Below are 26,683 nucleotides of genomic sequence, written 5' to 3'. Positions count from 1 at the left end.
CCACATTGACTCTGTACTGGTACCTCCTGTATATAGCCTCCACATTGACTCTGTACTGGTACCTCCTGTATATAGCCTCCACATTGACTCTGTACTGGTACCTCCCTTATATAGCCTCCACATTGACTCTGTACTGGTACCCCTGTATATAACCTCCACATTGACTCTGTACTGGTACCTCCTGTATATAGCCTCCACATTGACTCTGTACTGGTACCTCCTGTATATGGCCTCCACATTGACTCTGTACTGGTACCCCTGTATATAGCCTCCACATTGACTCTGTACTGGTACCTCCTGTATATAACCTCCACATTGACTCTGTACTGGTACCCCCTGTATATAGCCTCCACATTGACTCTGTACTGGTACCCCTGTATATAGCCTCCACATTGACTCTGTACTGGTACCCCCTGTATATAGCCTCCACATTGACTCTGTACTGGTACCCCTGTATATAGCCTCCACATTGACTCTGTACTGGTACCCCCTGTATATAGCCTCCACATTGACTCTGTACTGGTACCCCTGTATATAGCCTCCACATTGACTCTGTACTGGTACCCCCTGTATATAGCCTCCACATTGACTCTGTACTGGTACCTCCTGTATATAGCCTCCACATTGACTCTGTACTGGTACCCCTGTATATAGCCTCCACATTGACTCTGTACTGGTACCCCTGTATATAGCCTCCACAATGACTCTGTACTGGTACCCCTGTATATAGCCTCCACATTGACTCTGTACTGGTACCCCCTGTATATAGCCTCCACATTGACTCTGTACTGGTACCCCCTGTATATAGCCTCCACAATGACTCTGTACTGGTACCCCCTGTATATAGCCTCCACATTGACTCTGTACTGGTACCTCCCATATAGCCTCCACAATGACTCTGTACTGGTACCCCTGTATATAGCCTCCACAATGACTCTGTACTGGTACCCCCTGTATATAGCCTCCACATTGACTCTGTACTGGTACCTCCTGTATATAGCCTCCACATTGACTCTGTACTGGTACCTCCTGTATATAGCCTCCACATTGACTCTGTACCGGTACCTCCTGTATATAGCCTCCACAATGACTCTGTACCGGTACCCCTGTATATAGCCTCCACATTGACTCTGTACTGGTACCCCTGTATATAGCCTCCACATTGACTCTGTACTGGTACCTCCTGTATATAGCCTCCACATTGACTCTGTACTGGTACCTCCTGTATATAGCCTCCACATTGACTCTGTACTGGTACCTCCTGTATATAGCCTCCACATTGACTCTGTACTGGTACCTCCTGTATATAGCCTCCACATTGACTCTGTACTGGTACCTCCTGTATATAGCCTCCACATTGACTCTGTACTGGTACCTCCTGTATATAGCCTCCACATTGACTCTGTACCGGTACCTCCTGTATATACCCTCCACAATGACTCTGTACTGGTACCCCCTGTATATACCCTCCACATTGACTCTGTACTGGTACCTCCTGTATATAGCCTCCACATTGACTCTGTACTGGTACCCCCTGTATATAGCCTCCACATTGACTCTGTACTGGTACCCCCTGTATATAGCCTCCACAATGACTCTGTACTGGTACCCCCTGTATATAGCCTCCACATTGACTCTGTACTGGTACCCCTGTATATAGCCTCCACATTGACTCTGTACTGGTACCCCCTGTATATAGCCTCCACAATGACTCTGTACTGGTACCCCCTGTATATAGCCTCCACATTGACTCTGTACTGGTACCTCCTGTATATAGCCTCCACAATGACTCTGTACTGGTACCCCCTGTATATAGCCTCCACAATGACTCTGTACTGGTACCCCCTGTATATAGCCTCCACATTGACTCTGTACTGGTACCTCCTGTATATAGCCTCCACATTGACTCTGTACTGGTACCTCCTGTATATAGCCTCCACATTGACTCTGTACTGGTACCTCCTGTATATAGCCTCCACAATGACTCTGTACTGGTACCCCCTGTATATAGCCTCCACATTGACTCTGTACTGGTACCCCCTGTATATAGCCTCCACATTGACTCTGTACTGGTACCCCTGTATATAGCCTCCACATTGACTCTGTACTGGTACCCCTGTATATAGCCTCCACATTGACTCTGTACTGGTACCTCCTGTATATAGCCTCCACATTGACTCTGTACTGGTACCTCCTGTATATAGCCTCCACATTGACTCTGTACTGGTACCTCCTGTATATAGCCTCCACATTGACTCTGTACTGGTACCTCCTGTATATAGCCTCCACATTGACTCTGTACTGGTACCTCCTGTATATACCCTCCACATTGACTCTGTACTGGTACCCCTGTATATAGCCTCCACATTGACTCTGTACTGGTACCTCCTGTATATAGTCTCCACATTGACTCTGTACTGGTACCTCCTGTATATAGTCTCCACATTGACTCTGTACTGGTACCTCCCTGTATATAGCCTCCACATTGACTCTGTACTGGTACCTCCTGTATATAACCTCCACATTGACTCTGTACTGGTACCTCCTGTATATAGCCTCCACATTGACTCTGTACTGGTACCTCCTGTATATAGCCTCCACATTGACTCTGTACTGGTACCTCCTGTATATAGCCTCCACATTGACTCTGTACTGGTACCTCCTGTATATAACCTCCACATTGACTCTGTACTGGTACCTCCTGTATATAGCCTCCACATTGACTCTGTACTGGTACCCCTGTATATAGCCTCCACATTGACTCTGTACTGGTACCCCCTGTATATAGCCTCCACATTGACTCTGTACTGGTACCCCCTGTATATAGCCTCCACATTGACTCTGTACTGGTACCCCCTGTATATAGCCTCCACATTGACTCTGTACTGGTACCCCTGTATATAGCCTCCACATTGACTCTGTACTGGTACCTCCTGTATATAGCCTCCACATTGACTCTGTACTGGTACCTCCTGTATATAGCCTCCACATTGACTCTGTACTGGTACCCCTTGTATATAGCCTCCACATTGACTCTGTACTGGTACCCCTGTATATAGCCTCCACATTGACTCTGTACTGGTACCTCCTGTATATAGCCTCCACATTGACTCTGTACTGGTACCTCCTGTATATAGCCTCCACATTGACTCTGTACTGGTACCCCCTGTATATAGCCTCCACAATGACTCTGTACTGGTACCCCCTGTATATAGCCTCCACATTGACTCTGTACTGGTACCTCCTGTATATAGCCTCCACAATGACTCTGTACTGGTACCTCCTGTATATAGCCTCCACATTTACTCTGTACTGGTACACCCTGTATATATTCTCCACATTGACTCTGTACTGGTACCTCCTGTATATAGCCACCACATTGACTCTGTACTGGTACCTCCTGTATATAGCCTCCACATTGACTCTGTACTGGTACCCCCTGTATATAGCCTCCACAATGACTCTGTACTGGTACCCCCTGTATATAGCCTCCACATTGACTCTGTACTGGTACCTCCTGTATATAGCCTCCACATTGACTCTGTACTGGTACCTCCTGTATATAGCCTCCACATTGACTCTGTACTGGTACCTCCTGTATATAGCCTCCACATTGACTCTGTACTGGTACCTCCTGTATATAGCCTCCACATTGACTCTGTACTGGTACCTCCTGTATACAGCCTCCACATTGACTCTGTACTGGTACCTCCTGTATATAGCCTCCACATTGACTCTGTACTGGTACCTCCTGTATATAGCCTCCACATTGACTCTGTACTGGTACCCCCTGTATATAGTCTCCACAATGACTCTGTACTGGTACCTCTTGTATTTACCCTCCACATTGACTCTGTACTGGTAATCCTGTATATAGCCTCCACATTGACTCTGTACTGGTACCTCTTGTATTTTGTCTCCACATTGACTCTGTACTGGTACCTCCTGTATATAGCCTCCACATTGACTCTGTACTGGTACCTCCTGTATATAGCCTCCACATTGACTCTGTACTGGTACCTCCTGTATATAGCCTCCACATTGACTCTGTACTGGTACCTCCTGTATATAGCCTCCACATTGACTCTGTACTGGTACCTCCTGTATATAGCCTCCACATTGACTCTGTACTGGTACCTCCTGTATATAGCCTCCACATTGACTCTGTACTGGTACCTCCTGTATATAGCCTCCACATTGACTCTGTACTGGTACCTCCTGTATATAGCCTCCACATTGACTCTGTACTGGTACCTCCTGTATATAGCCTCCACATTGACTCTGTACTGGTACCCCTGTATATAGCCTCCACATTGACTCTGTACTGGTACCCCCTGTATATAGCCTCCACATTGACTCTGTACTGGTACCCCCTGTATATAGCCTCCACATTGACTCTGTACTGGTACCCCCTGTATATAGCCTCCACATTGACTCTGTACTGGTACCTCCTGTATATAGCCTCCACATTGACTCTGTACTGGTACCTCCTGTATATAGCCTCCACATTGACTCTGTACTGGTACCTCTTGTATATAGCCTCCACATTGACTCTGTACTGGTACCCCCTGTATATAGCCTCCACATTGACTCTGTACTGGTACCTCCTGTATATAGCCTCCACATTGACTCTGTACTGGTACCTCATGTATATAGCCACCACATTGACTCTGTACTGGTACCTCATGTATATAGCCTCCACATTGACTCTGTACTGGTACCCCCTGTATATAGCCTCCACATTGACTCTGTACTGGTACCCCCTGTATATAGCCTCCACATTGACTCTGTACTGGTACCTCTTGTATATAGCCTCCACATTGACTCTGTACTGGTACCTCCTGTATATAGCCTCCACATTGACTCTGTACTGGTACCTCATGTATATAGCCACCACATTGACTCTGTACTGGTACCTCCTGTATATAGCCTCCACATTGACTCTGTACTGGTACCCCCTGTATATAGCCTCCACATTGACTCTGTACTGGTACCCCCTGTATATAGCCTCCACATTGACTCTGTACTGGTACCTCCTGTATATAGCCTCCACATTGACTCTGTACTGGTACCTCCTGTATATAGCCTCCACATTGACTCTGTACTGGTACCTCCTGTATATAGCCTCCACATTGACTCTGTACTGGTACCTCCTGTATATAGCCTCCACATTGACTCTGTACCGGTAATACCTGTATACAGCCTCCACATTGACTCTGTACTGGTACCTCCTGTATATAGCCTCCACATTGACTCTGTACTGGTACCTCCTGTATATAGCCTCCACATTGACTCTGTACTGGTACCCCCTGTATATAGCCTCCACATTGACTCTGTACTGGTACCTCTTGTATTTTGCCTCCACATTGACTCTGTACTGGTACCTCCTGTATATAGCCTCCACATTGACTCTGTACTGGTACCTCTTGTATTTTGCCTCCACATTGACTCTGTACTGGTACCTCCTGTATATAGCCTCCACATTGACTCTGTACTGGTACCTCCTGTATATAGCCTCCACATTGACTCTGTACTGGTACCTCCTGTATATAGCCTCCACATTGACTCTGTACTGGTACCTCCTGTATATAGCCTCCACATTGACTCTGTACTGGTACCTCCTGTATATAGCCTCCACATTGACTCTGTACCGGTAATACCTGTATACAGCCTCCACATTGACTCTGTACTGGTACCTCCTGTATATAGCCTCCACATTGACTCTGTACTGGTACCTCCTGTATATAGCCTCCACATTGACTCTGTACTGGTACCCCCTGTATATAGCCTCCACATTGACTCTGTACTGGTACCTCTTGTATTTTGCCTCCACATTGACTCTGTACTGGTACCTCCTGTATATAGCCTCCACATTGACTCTGTACTGGTACCTCTTGTATTTTGCCTCCACATTGACTCTGTACTGGTACCTCCTGTATATAGCCTCCACATTGACTCTGTACTGGTACCTCCTGTATATAGCCTCCACATTGACTCTGTACTGGTACCTCCTGTATATAGCCTCCACATTGACTCTGTACTGGTACCTCCTGTATATAGCCTCCACATTGACTCTGTACTGGTACCTCCTGTATATAGCCTCCACATTGACTCTGTACTGGTACCTCCTGTATATAGCCTCCACATTGACTCTGTACTGGTACCTCCTGTATATAGCCTCCACATTGACTCTGTACTGGTACCTCCTGTATATAGCCTCCACATTGACTCTGTACTGGTACCTCCTGTATATAGCCTCCACATTGACTCTGTACTGGTACCCCTGTATATAGCCTCCACATTGACTCTGTACTGGTACCCCCTGTATATAGCCTCCACATTGACTCTGTACTGGTACCTCCTGTATATAGCCTCCACATTGACTCTGTACTGGTACCTCCTGTATATAGCCTCCACATTGACTCTGTACTGGTACCCCTGTATATAGCCTCCACATTGACTCTGTACTGGTACCTCTTGTATTTTGCCTCCACATTGACTCTGTACTGGTACCTCTTGTATTTTGCCTCCACATTGACTCTGTACTGGTACCTCTTGTATTTTGCCTCCACATTGACTCTGTACTGGTACCTCCTGTATATAGCCTCCACATTGACTCTGTACTGGTACCTCCTGTATATAGCCTCCACATTGACTCTGTACTGGTACCTCCTGTATATAGCCTCCACATTGACTCTGTACTGGTACCCCCTGTATATAGCCTCCACATTGACTCTGTACTGGTACCTCCTGTATATAGCCTCCACATTGACTCTGTACTGGTACCTCCTGTATATAGCCTCCACATTGACTCTGTACTGGTACCTCCTGTATATAGCCTCCACATTGACTCTGTACTGGTACCTCCTGTATATAGCCTCCACATTGACTCTGTACTGGTACCTCCTGTATATACCCTCCACATTGACTCTGTACTGGTACCTCCTGTATATAGCCTCCACATTGACTCTGTACTGGTACCTCCTGTATATACCCTCCACATTGACTCTGTACTGGTACCTCCTGTATATAGCCTCCACATTGACTCTGTACTGGTACCTCCTGTATATAGCCTCCACATTGACTCTGTACTGGTACCCCCTGTATATAGCCTCCACATTGACTCTGTACTGGTACCCCCTGTATACAGCCTCCACATTGACTCTGTACTGGTACCTCCTGTATACAGCCTCCACATTGACTCTGTACTGGTACCCCTGTATATAGCCTCCACATTGACTCTGTACTGGTACCTCCTGTATATAGCCTCCACATTGACTCTGTACTGGTACCTCCTGTATATAGCCTCCACATTGACTCTGTACTGGTACCTCCTGTATATAGCCTCCACATTGACTCTGTACTGGTACCTCCTGTATATAGCCTCCACATTGACTCTGTACTGGTACCCCCTGTATATAGCCTCCACATTGACTCTGTACTGGTACCTCCTGTATATAGCCTCCACATTGACTCTGTACTGGTACCTCCTGTATTTTGCCTCCACATTGACTCTGTACTGGTACCTCCTGTATATAGCCTCCACATTGACTCTGTACTGGTACCCCTGTATATAGCCTCCACATTGACTCTGTACTGGTACCTCCTGTATATAGCCTCCACATTGACTCTGTACTGGTACCTCCTGTATATAGCCTCCACATTGACTCTGTACTGGTACCTCCTGTATATAGCCTCCACATTGACTCTGTACTGGTATATAGCCTCCACATTGACTCTGTACTGGTACCTCCTGTATATAGCCTCCACATTGACTCTGTACTGGTACCTCCTGTATATAGCCTCCACATTGACTCTGTACTGGTACCTCCTGTATATACCCTCCACATTGACTCTGTACTGGTACCTCCTGTATATAGCCTCCACATTGACTCTGTACTGGTACCTCCTGTATATACCCTCCACATTGACTCTGTACTGGTACCTCCTGTATATAGCCTCCACATTGACTCTGTACTGGTACCTCCTGTATATAGCCTCCACATTGACTCTGTACTGGTACCCCTGTATATAGCCTCCACATTGACTCTGTACTGGTACCTCCCTGTATACAGCCTCCACATTGACTCTGTACTGGTACCTCCTGTATACAGCCTCCACATTGACTCTGTACTGGTACCCCCTGTATATAGCCTCCACATTGACTCTGTACTGGTACCTCCTGTATATAGCCTCCACATTGACTCTGTACTGGTACCTCCTGTATATAGCCTCCACATTGACTCTGTACTGGTACCTCCTGTATATAGCCTCCACATTGACTCTGTACTGGTACCTCCTGTATATAGCCTCCACATTGACTCTGTACTGGTACCCCCTGTATATAGCCTCCACATTGACTCTGTACTGGTACCTCCTGTATATAGCCTCCACATTGACTCTGTACTGGTACCTCCTGTATTTTGCCTCCACATTGACTCTGTACTGGTACCTCCTGTATATAGCCTCCACATTGACTCTGTACTGGTACCCCCTGTATATAGCCTCCACATTGACTCTGTACTGGTACCTCCTGTATATAGCCTCCACATTGACTCTGTACTGGTACCTCCTGTATATAGCCTCCACATTGACTCTGTACTGGTACCTCCTGTATATAGCCTCCACATTGACTCTGTACTGGTACCCCCTGTATATAGCCTCCACATTGACTCTGTACTGGTACCTCCTGTATATAGCCTCCACATTGACTCTGTACTGGTACCTCCTGTATATAGCCTCCACATTGACTCTGTACTGGTACCTCCTGTATATAGCCTCCACATTGACTCTGTACTGGTACCTCCTGTATATACCCTCCACATTGACTCTGTACTGGTACCTCCTGTATATAGCCTCCACATTGACTCTGTACTGGTACCTCCTGTATATACCCTCCACATTGACTCTGTACTGGTACCTCCTGTATATAGCCTCCACATTGACTCTGTACTGGTACCTCCTGTATATAGCCTCCACATTGACTCTGTACTGGTACCCCCTGTATATAGCCTCCACATTGACTCTGTACTGGTACCCCCTGTATACAGCCTCCACATTGACTCTGTACTGGTACCTCCTGTATACAGCCTCCACATTGACTCTGTACTGGTACCCCCTGTATATAGCCTCCACATTGACTCTGTACTGGTACCTCTTGTATTTTGACTCCACATTGCTTTTTTATTGTGTTACTTTTCTTCTTTCATTTATTTACTCTTATTTGTCTTAAAACTACATTGTTGGTTTAAGGGCTTGTAAGTATTCAGCATTTCACAGTGAGGTTGTTTTCAGCATTTCACAGTGAGGTCTACAACACCTGCTGTATTCAGCATTTCACAGTGAGGTCTACAACACCTGTTGTTTTCAGCATTTCACAGTGAGGTCTACTACACCTGCTGTATTCAGCATTTCACAGTGAGGTCTACAACACCTGCTGTATTCAGCATTTCACAGTGAGGTCTACTACACCTGCTGTATTCAGCATTTCACAGTAAGGTCTACTACACCTGCTGTATTCAGCATTTCACAGTAAGGTCTACAACACCTGCTGTATTCAGCATTTCACAGTGAGGTCTACAACACCTGCTGTATTCAGCATTTCACAGTGAGGTCTACTACACCTGCTGTATTCAGCATTTCACAGTGAGGTCTACTACACCTGCTGTATTCAGCATTTCACAGTGAGGTCTACTACACCTGCTGTATTCAGCATTTCACAGTGAGGTCTACTACACCTGCTGTATTCAGCATTTCACTGTGAGGTCTACTACACCTGCTGTATTCAGCATTTCACTGTAAGGTCTACTACACCTGCTGTATTCAGCATTTCACTGTGAGGTCTACTACACCTGCTGTATTCAGCATTTCACTGTGAGGTCTACTACACCTGCTGTATTCAGCATTTCACTGTAAGGTCTACTACACCTGCTGTATTCAGCATTTCACTGTGAGGTCTACTACACCTGCTGTATTCAGCATTTCACTGTGAGGTCTACTACACCTGCTGTATTCAGCATTTCACTGTGAGGTCTACTACACCTGCTGTATTCAGCATTTCACTGTGAGGTCTACTACACCTGCTGTATTCAGCATTTCACAGTGAGGTCTACTACACCTGCTGTATTCAGCATTTCACAGTGAGGTCTACTACACCTGCTGTATTCAGCATTTCACAGTGAGGTCTACTACACCTGCTGTATTCAGCATTTCACAGTGAGGTCTACTACACCTGCTGTATTCAGCATTTCACAGTGAGGTCTACTACACCTGCTGTATTCAGCATTTCACAGTGAGGTCTACTACACCTGCTGTATTCAGCATTTCACAGTGAGGTCTACTACACCTGCTGTATTCAGCATTTCACAGTAAGGTCTACTACACCTGTTGTATTCAGCATTTCACAGTGAGGTCTACTACACCTGCTGTATTCAGCATTTCACAGTGAGGTCTACTACACCTGCTGTATTCAGCATTTCACAGTGAGGTCTACTACACCTGTTGTATTCAGCATTTCACAGTGAGGTCTACTACACCTGTTGTATTGATGGGACAAATAACAATTTATTTGATCTATGTCAGTTTCAATGTTACGTCTTGGATTAAATTATATTTTTCTAACTCAGGCGGTGTGTGTTTATCTGTGGTGTGTGTGTGTGTGGGGTGTGTGTTGTGTGTGGCTCTAACACTGATTGAGAACCATACTTAGGTAGCCTGTTTTCCCACTGTTAGTTGTGGGTGGTTGCTTTCTGTCTTTGTGTATCTGCACCTGACAGAACTGTTTCGGTTGTTCTCTTTGTTGTTTTTCATTTTAGTGTTCAGTTTCGAATAAATAATATGAACATGTACCACGCTGCACCTTGGTCCTCACCTTCCTCCTATGAATGCCGTTACGATGGGTCAATGATGTTAATTAGAATATAGCAATGATGCTCTCTCCTCAATCACTTACAGTTTATTTGGAAAGTATTCAGACCCCTTGACTTTTTTCAAATTTTGTTACGTTACAGTCTTATTCTAAAATGGATTAAATAAAACAATTTCCTCAACAATCTACACAAAATACCCCATAATGACAAAGCGGAAACAAGCTTTTTTATAAATGTTTTGCAAATGTATTAAACACAAAATTATTTACGTAAGTATTCAGACCCTTTGCTGAATGAGACTCGAAATTGAGCTCAGGTGCATCCTGTTTCCATTGATCGTCCTTGAGGTGTTTCTATAACTAGATTGGAGTCCACCTGTGGTAAATTCAATTGATTGGACACGATTTGGAAAGGCACACACCTGTCTATATAAGGTTCCACAGTTGACAGTGCATGTCAGAGTAAGAACCAAGCCATGAGGTGGAAGGAATTGTCCATAGAGCTCCGAGACAGGATTGTGTTGAGGCACAGATCTGGGGAAGGGTACCAAAACATTTCTGCAGCATTGAAGGCCCCTGTTTTAGCCCCCTGCAGTAAAAGGTTATTTGTGGAGTAAAATGATCTGTTTAAGTCATTAGTGAAGGGCACATTGTTAAAGAATACAGTTATCTTTTATTTTGTGGTCTATATCCTCTCAATCATTTATTCCTTCATAAACCGAAAACATATGTACCTAAACACAACATGTGTTCAAGGGCCCCTCGAGGTTTTTTACCCTTAACATTCCCAGCCAAGGGGAGAGAAAGAGAGAGAGAAATTTAGTACAGTCATTTAAACATACATATTACAATTGTTAAAGTTGACTATGTAATATTAAATACAACATTTTATAAAATAAAATAATGAAATTATGTCACTAATGTTTTTTACTAAGAACTTTTTCTAAATCATACATGTTATTATTACATGTAGCATCACTACATAACAACACCATGGTAGCAACACCACATGTTACATACATTATTGGGCACAACAATACATTACACGAAGCAGCCACATCTGTCAGTAAGAGTGTCCACAATTGAGTCCTTGAATGAAGAGATGGAGATAAAACTGTCCAGTTTGAGTGTTTTTTGCAGCTTGGTCCCATCGCTAGCTGCAGCGAACTGAAAAGAGGAGCGACCCAGGGATGTGTGTGCTTTGGGGACCTTTAACAGAATGTGACTGGCAGAATGGGTGTTGTATGTGGAGGATGAGGGCTGCAGTAGTTATCTTAGATAGGGGTGAGTGAGGCCTAAGAGGGTTTTATAAATAAGCATTAAACCAGTGGGTCTTGCGACTGGTATACAGAGATAACCAGTTTACAGAGTATAGAGTGCAGTGAGGTGTCCTATAAGGAGCATTGGTGGCAAATTTGATGGCCGAATGGTAAAGAACAGCTTGCCGCTCAATGTATCCTACCATGACTATATCCAACCCTACTCCATGTATTGTCACTATCATGTATCCTACCATGACTATATCAACCCTACTCCATGTATTGTCACTATCATGTATCCTACCATGACTATATCAACACTACTCCATGTGTTGTCACTATCATGTATCCTGCCATGACTATATCCAACCCTACTCCATGTGTTGTCACTATCATGCATCCTACCATGACTATATCAACACTACTCCATGTGTTGCCACTATCATGTATCCTACCATGACTATATCCAACCCAACTCCATGTGTTGCCACTATCATGTATCCTACCATGACTATATCAACCCAACTCCATGTGTTGCCACTATTATGTATCCTACCATGACTATATCAACCCAACTCCATGTGTTGTCTCTATCATGTATCCTGCCATTACTATATCCAACCCTACTCCATGTGTTGTCTCTATCATGTATCCTGCCATTACTATATCCAACCCTACTCCATGTGTTGTCTCTATCATGTATCCTGCCATTACTATATCCAACCCTACTCCATGTGTTGTCACTATCATGTATCCTACTTGGCTGAAGCTTTGATCCAGTGGAAGAAGTATTGAGGAGCAGGGAGGTTAAAGGTCACTTCAGGAAACAGCTGTTACTCTACACTATCCCTAGATAATACAGTAATGAGAGAAGATGTGTAAAATATTTATGGCTCTATAACATCTCTATCTATATATAACATCTCTATCTAATCCGTTTTATTGAACCTAATTCCATTTTCTCCATTTAGTTTTTCCAAGTTTCTGATTTGTCCCTGTTTGTCTGTTTTTCTCTCTAAATCACACTCTTAATAGAAAACAACAACATTGGATGTTCTAAGTCCACAACAACACTTAAACCACATCAGGAGAACACGTTTGAAGTCTGAGAAAAATCTAAGACATGTTAATTTTTATGTGTAGATATCCTTTAATTGAAGTGACACCAGCAAGAGTCTTGCTTGGTTAGTGGTGTTTCTGTAGCACACAAGAGCCTTGCTTGGTTAATGGTGTCTCTGTAGCACACAAGGGCCTTGCTTGGTTCGTGGTGTCTCTGTAGCACACAAGAGCCTTGCTTGGTTAGTGGTGTCTCTGTAGCACACAAGAGCCTTGCTTGGTTCGTGGTGTCTCTGTAGCACACAAGAGCCTTGCTTGGTTAGTGGTGTCTCTGTAGCACACATGTGATTGCAGAGTCTGCCGGACAAATCACTGGATTGATGCAAATAGTCATGATATCATTCTGCCAGGGAGGCATATACTACTTTGTAGTTAACATTTAATTGACAAGGTTTTTTGGGAAAGCTTTTCCATCAACCAGAAAATGGTTGTCATTACTATCATCGCTAACAGCTACACATAGTGGTAGACAAATGCACTCAGACAGGGGCATTTCCTGGCTGTTTCCTCTTCAGAAAGTTGAAGGAAAATACAAATCACTGAGGCTAATTTAACAATGGCTTGCAGGCAGTGGGTTCAGAATAACGATGACAAAAATCGAATACTCTTTCATCTGTCACCTAATCCTGTCTAACGGGCAGGTCAGCCCTGGAGTAAAGTATTGCCTGTAAGAAGTAAGAGAAAACATAACATCTGGTTCTTTTAAAATTTCTTCGCATGACATGGATTGCCAGAATAAACATTGTTGTTAATATTTTTCCAAACTGCGTTACCCACTCCAGTCAGCAGAGAGCGATATGAGTCTTTCAGGTGATGCTGCTTGCGTGACGTATAATCCAGTGGACGGAACTGGAGGCTTCTTCAACAGCGACAAACGGCTTCTGATTCAACGAACGTGTTGCTTTGCTAGCGAACATAAAGTTGAGTCTTTGAAGCTCTTTAGACCAATCGTGTATATATTAGTTCATTTTAACGTAATTTGCTTGTTAAATTAGCAATTGTGTTACTAAATTGATACTGCATTAGGCTAATCGACCGGAGCATGAGCTCACAAAGCTCGACCGAGAAAGAAGCTCGGGTGAAAGGAGAGGAAGAAGCTTTTAGGATGAAAAGGGAGGAAGAGGACGCTATCACGTTGAAAGAAGAAGAGGATGATATTACAGTGAAAGAGGAAGATGGGAAAGAGGTTGTCAAAGTGGAAGGGGAGGAGGTAGAAGCTTTCAGAATCAAAAACGAGGAAGATGCCATAACATTGAAAGAAGATAATGTAGTGAAAGAAGAGGAAGAACCTTTTAGAGTAAAAGAGGAAGAGGAGGCTATCTCAATAAAAAAGGAGGAAGACGTTTTGGGAGTGAAAGCGGAGGACGCTGAAGATCAGACTACCACCAGTGAGTACTGTCTTAATAACAGGGACACTATGTAGTTCTTGAAATAATGTATTGTTTTAAAGGGGCATTCTACTTCAGTTCAACACTTGAATATGTCGTTCAGTACTGTGGGAATTGTTTAAGGGATAATAATCTGCCATTGGTACTTCGATGTATTGAATTCTCATTCTCCATGTGGTCTACATTAAAGCTCACCTCATCTAATATAACAGGCTTTTAAAATCTACTTAAAATATCAAAGGGATGTAAAGGCACCCATTTTGTGGAAATGACCCTTTACATTTGCAACACAAACAATATTTTACAAAATCATGATGGAAGTGGCCATTTTAGACATATTCATGCCTCTTGATTGTAATAGACGGTCATAAGTTTACCGTCTGTTTGCTGTTCTCGTTCACACAGGAGAGAGACGTGACTATCGTGGATCCTCTGGGGAGCATCAACAACATCCTGATGCTGACGAGGAAGAGAAGAGTCTCTCCAGATCAGATCACCAGATGGTACAGCTTGGTCTGGTCTAGCATACAGCTTGCTCTATCGGGGTCTGGGCTGGATTTCTGTAAAGCACTTCATGACAACAGTGGCATCAGCATCCATAATGATATGTGTCTGTGTCTCCTCTTTATGGTTACCAGGACAACGCTAGCCCTTCCACCCTCCCGGAGTCCATGTGTCGTGCCTCTCCTGGTAGCACCTTACTGCTGGGTATGAAGAGGTTGTCTGTGCTGCTGGTGGACTGCAGGAAAACAACGGGGCTGAGTGGAACTGTGAGAGGAGGAGAAGAGATGAAAGGATCAGCTTTAACTCATCAAAGTAAGTGCTGTAGTTTAGTTTGAACAAATAAAATACATTTACCCACTCTGTTACCAGGACAACCAGCAGAGTTCTGTTAGTTGACAGGAAGACTGGTGGATATGGATGTTATGAATATCATAACACTGAAAAATGATTCTGCCAATGAAAAGAGAGAAACCAATAGACTTAATAAATCTTAAAAGTTATCTTTGGAGAAAAAGTGTAACCGTGCACCTTACAGTTGTTGTGTGATCTACACAACTTGTTAAAAAAGGAAATGCCTGGATTCTTCAAATATTATAGTAATAAAGGAGGCCTGTAGCATCTAATGATGAAACATTATGGAGTCTTAAAGGAGGCCTGTAGCATCTAATGATGAAACATGATGGAGTCTTAAAGGAGGACTGTAGCATCTAATGATGAAACATTATGGAGTCTTAAAGGAGGCCTGTAACATCTGATGATGAAACATTATGGAGTCTTAAAGGAGGACTGTAGCATCTAATGATGAAACATTATGGAGTCTTAAAGGAGGACTGTAACATCTGATGATGAAACATTATGGAGTCTTAAAGGAGGACTGTAGCATCTAATAATGAAACATTATGGAGTCTTAAAGGAGGCCTGTAGCATCTAATGATGAAACATTATGGAGTCTTAAAGGAGGACTGTAACAGCTAATGATGAAACATTATGGAGTCTTAAAGGAGGACTGTAGCATCTAATGATGAAATATTATGGAGTCTTAAAGGAGGACTGTAGCATCTAATGATGAAATATTATGGAGTCTTAAAGGAGGACTGTAGCATCTAATGATGAAACATTATGGAGTTTTAACCTGTATGGGAACGGGGTTCTGCCGCCAACAGCCAATGAAATTGCAGCGCGCCAAATACAAATCAACAGAAATCTCATAAATCAAATTTCTCAAACATTCAAGCATTAGGCACCATTTTAAAGATACGTCTCGTTAATCCAGCCACAGTGTCTGATTTAAAAAAATGCTTTACAGTGAAATCTCTACAAACGATTATGTTAGGTCACCACCAAGTCACAGAAAAACCCAGCCATTTTTCCAGCCAGAGAGGAGTCACAAAAAGCACAAATAGAGATCAAAATGTATCACTAACCTTTGATGATCTTCATCAGATGACACTCACAGGACTTCATGTTACACAATACATGTATGTTTTGTTCGATAAAGTGCATATTAATATCCAAAAATCTAATTTTACATTGGCGTGTTATGTTCAGTAGTTACAAAACATGCCACATCAATTTACAGAATTACTCATTATAAATGTTGATGAAAATACAAGTGTTATGCATGGAACTTTAGATAAACTTCTCCTTAATGCAACCGCTGTGTCAGATTTCAAAAAAACTTTACTGAAAAAGCATTTATTTTTTAAACTTTATTTAACCAGGCAAGTCAGTTAAGAACAAATTCTTATTTTCAATGACGGCCTAGGAACAGCGGGTTAACTGCCTGTTCAGGGGCAGAACGACAGATTTGTACCTTGTCAGCTCGGGGGTTTGAACTTGCAACCTTCCGGTTACTAGTCCAACGCTCTAACCACTAGGCTACCCTGCCGCCCCGAAAAAGCATACCATGCAATAATCTGAGTACGGAGCTCAGAGCCCAAACCAGCCAAAGAAATATCCACCATGTTGCGCAGTCAACATTAGTCAGAAATAGCATTATAAATATTAATTACCTTTGATCTTAATCAGAATGCACTCACAGGAATCCCAGTTCCACAATAAATGTTTGATTTGTTCGATAAAGTTCATCATTTATGTCCATATACCTCCTTTTGTTAGTGTTTGGTAAACAAATTGAAACGCGAGTGCAACTTGCACCGGAAAGATTGGACAAATTCCAAAAAGTTATATTACTGGTCGTATAAACATATAAAACGATGTATAGAATCAATCTTTAGGATGTTTTTATCATAAAAGTTCAATAATGTTCCATCCGGAGAATTCCATTGTCTGTAGAAAAGCAATGGAACGAGAACTAACTCTCGTGACCGCGCGTCACGAGACCAAGGCACTCTGCCAGACCTCTGACTTATTCCCCTCTCATTCAAACAGTTTGAGAAACTTTAGAGTGTTTTCTATCCAATACTACTAATAATATGCACAAATTAGCATCTGGGACTGAGTAGGAGGCAGTTTACTCTGGGCACGCTTTTCATCCAAAAGTGAAAATGTGCAAGTTCTCCCATTTAAAAAGATGAGAGGCCTGTAATTTTCATCATAGGTACACTTCAACTATGACAGACAAAATTAGATTTGAAAAAATCCAGAAAATCACATTAGTACCCAAAAACAGCCAAAGACAACTCCGCCATCTTGAAGTCAACATTAGTTCGAAAAAACACTAAATATTCACTTACCTTTGATGATATTCATCAGAAGGCACTCCTAGAATTCCCAGTTCGACAATAAATGACTGATTTGTTCCATAAAGCCCATTTAGCCACTTGTTGTTAGCGTGTTCAGCCCAGTAATCCATCTTCATGAGAACATTTCCTCCATGACAAAAACTCAAAAAGTTCCGTTACAGGTCGTAGAAACAAGTCTGCAATCAATCTTTAGGATGTTTTTAACATATCATCTATAAGGTTCCAACCGGAGAATTTCATTGTCTGAAGAAAAGCATTGGAACGGGAGCTAACTTTCGGAAAAAGCTGACCACGACTCCATTTTGTTGCTCCCTGCCTACAGACAGAAGCTAAAACAAGAAGCTCCCACGCTGAGGTCTGTTCAACGCTGGTCCGACCAATCTGATTCCACGCTCCAAGACTGCTTCCATCCTGTGGACTGGGATATGTTTCGTATTGCGTCAGACAACAACATTGACGAATACGCTGATTCGGTGAGCGAGTTCATTAGAACGTGCGTTGAAGATGTCGTTCCCATAGCAACGATTAAAACATTCCCAAACCAGAAACCGTGGATTGATGGCAGCATTCGCGTGAAACTGAAAGCACGAACCACTGCTTTTAATCAGGGCAAGGTGACCAGAAACATGACCGAATACAAACAGTGTAGCTATTCAACGGCTCAGACACAAGAGGCATGTGGCAGGGTCTACAGTCAATCACGGATTACAAAAAGAAAACCAGCCCCGTCACGGACCAGGATGTCTTGCTCCCAGGCAGACTAAATTACTTTTTTGCCCGCTTTTGAGGACAATACAGTGCCACTGACACGGCCCGCAACCAAAACATGCGGACTCTCCTTCACTGCAGCCGAGGTGAGTAAAACATTTAAATGTGTTAACCCTCGCAAGGCTGCAGGCCCAGACGGCATCCCCAGCCGCGCCCTCAGAGCATGCGCAGACCAGCTGTCTGGTGTGTTTACGGACATATTCAATCGATCCCTATCCCAGTCTGCTGTTCCCACATGCTTCAAGAGGGCCACCATTGTTCCTGTTCCCAAGAAAGCTAAGGTAACTGAGCTAAACGACTACCGCCCTGTAGCACTCACCTCCGTCACCATGAAGTGCTTTGAGAGACTAGTCAAGGACCATATCACCTCCACCCTACCTGACACCCTAGACCCACTCCAATTTGCTTACCTCCCAAATAGGTCCACAGACATTGCAATCTCAACCACACTGCACACTGCCCTAACCCATCTGGACAAGAGGAAATACCTATGTGAGAATGCTGTTCATCGACTACAGCTCAGCATTTAACACCATAGTACCCTCAAACTCGTCATCAAGCTCGAGACCCTGGGTCTCGACCCCGCCCTGTGCAACTGGGTACTGGACTTCCTGACGGGCCACCCCCAGGTGGTGAGGGTAGGTAACAACATCTCCACCCCGCTGATCCTCAACACTAGGGCCCCACAAGGGTGCGTTCTGAGCCCTCTCCTGTACTCCCTGTTCACCCACGACTGCGTGGCCACGCACGCCTCCAATTCAATCGTCAAGTTTGCGGACGACACAACAGTGGTAGGCTTGATTACCAACAACAACGAGACGGCCTACAGGGAGGAGGTGAGGGCCCTCGGAGTGTGGTGTCAGGAAAATAACCTCACACTCAACGTCAACAAAACTAAGGAGATGATTGTGGACTTCAGGAAACAGCAGAGGGAACACCCCCCTATCCACATCGATGGGACAGTAGTGGAGAGGGTAGTAAGTTTTAAGTTCCTCGGCGTACACATCACAGACAAACTGAATTGGTCCACCCATTCAGACAGCATCGTGAAGATGGCGCAGCAGCGCCTCTTCAACCTCAGGAGGCTGAAGAAATTCGTCTTGTCACCAAAAGCACTCACAAACTTCTACAGATGCACAATCGAGAGCATCCTGTCGGGCTGTATCACCGCCTGGTACGGCAACTGCTCCGCCCACAACCGTAAGGCTCTCCAGAGGGTAGTGAGGTCTGCACAACGCATCACCGGGGGCAAACTACCTGCCCTCCAGGACACCTACACCACCCGATGTCACAGGAAGGCCATAAAGATCATCAAGGACAACAACCACCCGAGCCACTGCCTGTTCACCCCGGTATCATCCAGAAGGCGAGGTCAGTACAGGTGCATCAAAGCTGGGACCGAGAGACTGAAAAACAGCTTCTAGCTCAAGGCCATCAGACTGTTAAACAGCCACCACTAACATTGAGTGGCTGCTGCCAACACACTGACTCAACTCCAGCCACTTTAATAATGGGAATTGATGTAAAATATATCACTAGCCACTTTAAACAATGCTACTTAATATAATGTTTACATACCCTACATTATTTATCTCATATGTATACGTATACACTGTACTCTATATCATCTACTGCATCTTTATGTAATACATGTATCACTAGCCACTTTGAACTATGCCACTTTGTTTACATACTCATCTCATATGTATATACTGTACTCGATACCATCTACTGCATCTTGCCTATGCCGCTCTGTACCATGACTCATTCATATATCTTTATGTACATATTCTTTATCTCTTTACACTTGTGTGTATAAGGTAGTAGTTTTGGAATTGTTAGCTAGATTACTCGTTGGTTATTACTGCATTGTCGGAACTAGAAGCACAAGCAATTCGCTACACTCGCATTAACATCTGCTAACCATGTGTATGTGACAAATACAATTTGATTTGATTTTAACTCTCTCGGGAGCGCGCGTCATGAGACCCAGGCTCTCTGCCAGACCACTCACTCAAATAGCTCCTATGAGCCCCTCCTTTATAGTAGAATCCTCAAAACAGGTTCTAAAGACGGTGACATCTAGTGGAAGCCATAGGAAGTGCAAGCACATCCATAACTATCAGGGATTTAAATAGGCACTGTTTTGAAATTCGACTTCTCACTTTCTGTTTGGATTTCCTCTCATGGTTTTGCCTGCCATATGAGTTCTGTTATACTCACAGACATCATTCAAACAGTTTTAGAAACTTCAGTGTTTTCTATCCTGGTCTGGTGTCGTTATATGTGGTCTGTGGTTGTGATGCCAGTTGGATGTACTGCCAAATTCTCTAAAACGACATTGGAGACTGCTTTTGGTAGAGAATTGAACATTAAATTATCTGGTAACAGCTCTAGTGGATATTCCTGCAGTCAGCATGCCAATTGCACGCTCCCTCAACTTGAGACATCTGTGGCATTGGGTTGTGTGACAAAACTGCACATTTAAAGTGGCATTTTATTCTCCCCAGCACAAGGTGCACCTGTGTAATAATCAAGCTGTTCAATCAGCTTCTTGATATGCCACACCTGTCAGGTGGATGGATTATCTTGGCAGAGAATAAATGTTAACAGGGATGTAAACAAATTTGTGCACAACATTTTTGAGAAATAAGCTGAGCTTATGGAAAAATTCTGGGGTCTTTTATTTCAGTTCATGAAACATGGGACCAACACTTTACATGTTGTTTTATATTTTTTTAGCAACATCTACCCCAAAATTATTTTTACTTTACACAAAATATCATGACATTTGTGATAGTCAAAATGTACGAAGTTTGTGAACGACTAAATAAAATAAATTATCACTGTGGGCGTTGTCATGGAAATTCATGTATACTGAGAGAGACTTTGTAATTTCTTCAAACAATCATTTTTTATTTAATATGGATTAATTATTGCAATAATGAAGCTGTTGACTCCACACCCTTGAGTGTGTTGCTGAGAGCTTAACCTTGAATGAAAAACAGACCTCTTATAAATGCTTAGTCAGGGCTGGTTCCACCCCTCCCATGCTGGGTTCATCCTGTGGTCATCTGCACCTGGTGTTGTTTTAACCCCCCAACCCGGCTTTAGGTTTTTATCAGTAAGTAATGAATCAATTGTCAGCTCAAGCTCCAGAGGCCCAACTCAGTCCCATAGACACAGATGAGAGAGTACCCATCAAAGCTATTCGATGGCTAAACAGTATTAATACAATCTTGTAATTGTTCTGTGTCCACCCTATCGACAACGGGCAAATGTTACTGGTGTTCTTTGAGTCTGTCTCCAATGTAAATATATATATAAAAATGGACATTCCTGCAGTCAGCATGCCAATTGCACGCTCCCTCTGAGACATCTGTGGCATTGTTGTGTGACAAAACGGCACATTTTAGAGTGGCCTTTTATTATCCCCAGCACAAGGTGCACCTGTGTAATAATCAAGCTGTTCAATCAGCTCCTTGATATGCCACACCTGTCAGGTGGATGGATTATCTTGGTAGAGAATAAATGTTAACTAACAGGGATGTAAAACATTCTGCAGTCTTTTTTTCCAGCTCATTAAACATCCAACACTTTACATGTTGCGTTTACAATTTGTTTATTGTAGTTACTATCAGTTTTAGGAACATCTTTCCAAATATTTCACCTTATTTTTTACTTTACCCAAAATATGACATCAGCGATAGTCAAAATGTTGAAAACCTGTGAACGTCTAAATAAGAAATCGGGCCATTTAAACATTGTGTCGATCCCTTTCGACAACGGGGAGATTTTACTGATGTGCTTTGTGTCTTCGATGTAAAAATTAGTTTTTGACTATTACACAAAATTACTTCTTTAGTTATTTTATGTTTAAGGAAGTGTGTAGGTCGCATTCTGTATCATACAGCTATGAAAGTTATATATTTAGAACCACCTGCTCGATTGGAATCTGGCAAAGTCTGTGTCTTCAGTGTGCTAGAACTGTTTAGTATTTTGTGTTCTGACTTGTAAAACAGGATGAATAAAATAAGTAGTGTAAACATATAAGTAATTACCAGGAAGCTCTACATGTGTTTTGCCTCAGGTTATTGACAGATCTGATTAGGATTTACTCTCGTAGCACTGTTGTTTTATCATGTGGAGATTTCATTTGGGTCTCTATTTTAAAAACACTGTCTTTGGCAGGAGAAAGACCAGACTCAGAGGAACCAGAGCCAGGGACGTCCAAACCAGCAAGACGACACCAGTGTTCCCACTGTGGAAAGGGTTGTAACCGGTTATGGGACCTGAAACAACATGAGAAAATACACACAGGGGAGAAGCCTTATGACTGCTTCCAGTGTGGAAAGAGTTTTAAAGATTTAGGGAACCTGAAACGACATGAGAGAATTCACACAGGGGAGAAGCCTTACCACTGCTCCCAGTGTGGCAAGTGTTTCAACCAGTCAGGGGAGCTGAAACGGCATGACAGAATTCACACAGGGGAGAAGCCTTACCACTGCTCCCAGTGTGGCAAGTTTTTCAACCAGTCAGGGGAGCTGAAACGGCATGACAGAATTCACACAGGGGAGAAGCCTTACCACTGCTCCCAGTGTGGAAAGAGTTTTAAAGATTTAGGGAACCTGAAATGACATGAGAGAATTCACACAGGGGAGAAGCCTTACCACTGCTCCCAGTGTGGCAAGTGTTTCAACCAGTCAGGGGAGCTGAAACAGCATGAGAGAATACACACAGGGGAGAAGCCTTTTTACTGCTCCCAGTGTGGAAAGTTTTTCAGCCAGTCAGGGGGGCTGAAACAGCATGAGAGAATTCACACAGGGGAGAAGCCTTACCACTGCTCCCAGTGTGGAAGGAGTTTTAACCAGAAAAACAACCTGAACCAACACGAGAAAATACACAGAGGGGAGATGCATTACCACTCCTCCCAGGGTGCAAAGCTTTTGCCCATTTAGGAAGCCTGAAAGAACATGACACAGAGGAGAAGGCTTACAAAAGCTCAGACTTTGGGAAAACATATTACTCATAACAATCACTTAAACGTCATTAGAGAATCCACACAGGAGAGAGAAATTACTTCTCTTAGCGTGTATATTGATATTTCACATCTCATTGACTCACAATTCATCAGAGAACAAACACAGTGGTCCCGTTGTCTTATATTGTTGCCTTATAATGTGTTACCTGTTTTTACCAGATTAAATTGCTTCTTCCAATTATTGATAAACATGTACCTGTTAAGAAACTGACTGTTAGATATGTTAAGGCTCAGAAGCCAAATTAATCCACTACCCAAGAGTGGTAAAGCGGCCTTTACTGGTTCTAACAGCAGACCTATAAACTTGCTGCCAGCTCTTAGCAACTTGTTGGAAATTGTGTTTAAACAAATACAATGCTATTTCTCTGTAAATAAATGAACAACAGACTTTCAGCATGCTTATAGAGAAGGGCACTCAACATGTACTGCACTGACACAAATGACTGATGATTGGTTAAGAGAAATTGATAACAAGAATATTGTGGGAGCTCTATTGTTAGATTTCAGTGCAGCCTTTGATATTATTGACCATAACCTGTTGTTTAAGAATGTTTGTGCTATGGCTTTTCAACCTCTGCCATAATGTGGATTCAGAGCTATCTATCTAATAGAACTCAGAGGGTTTTTAATGGAAGCTTCTCTAATGTCAAACATATGAAGTGTGATGTACCGCAGGGCAGCTCTCTAGGCCCTCTACTCTTTTCTATTTTTACCAATGGCCTGCCACTGTCATTAAACAAAGCATGTGTGTCCATGTATGCTGATGATTCAACCATATAAGCACCAGCAACCACAGCTAATGAAGTCACTGAAACCCTTAACAAAGAGTTGCAGTCTGTTTTGGAATGGGTGGCCAGTAATAAACTGGTCCTGAACATCTCTAAAACTAAGAGCATTGTATTTGGTACAAATCATTCCTCAAGTTCTAGACCTCAGCTGAATCTGGTAATGAATTGTGTGGTTGTTGAACAAGTTGAGGAGACTAAATTACTTGGCATTACCTTAGATTGTAAACTGTCATAATAAAGAGATGCTCTGCTTTTTTGACACTACTCTCCACAAAGCAAGTTCTGCAGGCTCTAGTTTTGTCTAATCTTGATTATTGTCCAGTCGTGTGGTCCAGTGCTGCAAGGAAAGACCTAGTAAAGCTGCAGCTGGCCCAAAACAGAGCGGCTGTCACGCCCTGGCCATAGAGAAGCTTTTATTCTCTATTTTGGTTAGGCCAGGGTGTGACTAGGGTGGGCATTCTATGTTCCTTTTTCTGTGTTTTTGTATTTCTTTGTTTTTGGCAGAGTGTGGTTCCCAATCGGAGGCAGCTGTCTATCGTTGTCTCTAATTGTGAATCATACTTAGGCAGCCTTTTTCCACCTGTGTTTTTTGGGTAGTTGTTTTCTGTATAGTTGATTTGTCTTACAAAACTGTTCATTCTTCTCTTTGTTATTTTGTTCGAATGTTTTTTGATTAAATAAAAATCATGAACACTTACCACACTGCGCTTTGGTCCATGCCTTCTGATGAGAGACGTGACAATTGTGTCATGTTTTGTGTTGACCGCAGGAGGGGTAGCTGCTGCTTTTGCAACAGCTAATGGGGATCCTAGTAAAATACCAAATACCAAACTCTGTTGTTCTCTCTGAGCTCAGAAATAAAGAATCTTGGTTTGACTTGGACTCCAGCAGATCCTTATATTATAATATCCACTACAACTCACCCACAGATTGCTGTTTCATGATTGTCTCAATGAAGAGTTCCTCATTCCACTTTCCTGTGGGAATTTACAAGCCTCCCACTAGTTGAATAAACGTTGTTTCCACATCAAATTAAAAACATCATTAACATAGATAAACCTTCACTATCTTCATCCCTAAACTAGCAACATTAACTATTGTCTATAGTTATTCTCAATGACATTCCTGGCCTTATGAAATCCTAGCTAAATACAATGTTCCCACCACAATAACATCTGCCAAACCATGTGTATGTGTCCATTAACATTTGATTTGATTTGAACAAAACAAATCCATGTGATGATGTTTGATCAATGTGGAAAACGGATTGGATTTGTAAAAATCCATCAACAAAAGGTATTTTTATTAATTTTCACACAACTGGTAACCGATGACTGGTGACATTTTGTGTTTCACCCAACTTGCAACCAAAATCCGTTTCAAAGAAATGTAACGAGAAACTGAATGTTGAACTGAGGTCTTTGCCAAGTGGGCTGGTTTGAATAAGCGGCAGGTGTTGGATCAATATCCACCTTAGTAGCTACATTTCCATGTAATTTGCGACAGATTTTCATGTGAATATTCTCACATCTGCATAAAACAATATACGCATTTTCCCACCGGAAATGTTTGCATCAAACAGGTTTATTGCGGATAAAAGTCTTTGCGTGATGACGTATTGCACGGAAAAAAATGTTTTCCTGTTGAATTCCCATGTACTGAATGAAAAATGCAAGTTAAATGGGTTTCCATCGCATTTTCAACTCTACTGAGGGTTTTGAAAAACCGTTGAGTTATATAGCAAAAGTCATCTTGTCCGGTCCACTGTAGCCAACAGCTCAAAGATACAGTGCTGGTAGGCTACCGACATGATGAGATTATTATGGATGAGAGCGACCTTATTTTATTTGTCAAATGGCAAAATGTATTGGAAAGGAGCATCAAGCTCAACACATGCACTTTCACCACCCTGTGAAGTTCATCATTTATTTAATCTGTAGCCTAATAAACTGCATGGTTTCCCAAATCGTAGTGGGAGGACCACACAATATATCATCGCGTGACTCCAAGTTAACTAAGATATTATCGTTATTAAATCAATATTTGCGCATAAAGGATTAATACCGCCACTTCTCGTTTATACATTTTTACTGACACAAAATGACCCCACCATTGTTACGGAGTCTAGTTGATAGGTAATCGACTAGCCGGACTGTTCCCCGGACTCCAGTTGTAGCCATTCGTACAATGCACAAACAAGGCTATTGAACCTAACATTGGTGTCTGTCGTTATTCCTTTATCTAACA

General features: G+C 42.9%; 1 pseudogene; it reads left to right on the top strand.

Annotated features, from left to right (window-relative positions):
- Positions 1 to 25,312, top strand: part of LOC135560365 (zinc finger protein 239-like) — a 48,748-nt pseudogene extending 23,436 nt beyond the window's left edge.
- Positions 25,313 to 26,683: the final 1,371 nt, after the last annotated feature.

The sequence above is a fragment of the Oncorhynchus nerka genome, linkage group LG15 (genome assembly GCF_034236695.1).
Source record: "Oncorhynchus nerka isolate Pitt River linkage group LG15, Oner_Uvic_2.0, whole genome shotgun sequence".
In the NCBI taxonomy this organism is placed as follows: domain Eukaryota; kingdom Metazoa; phylum Chordata; class Actinopteri; order Salmoniformes; family Salmonidae; genus Oncorhynchus; species Oncorhynchus nerka.
This window is presented reverse-complemented; position numbering and strand designations above follow the sequence as displayed.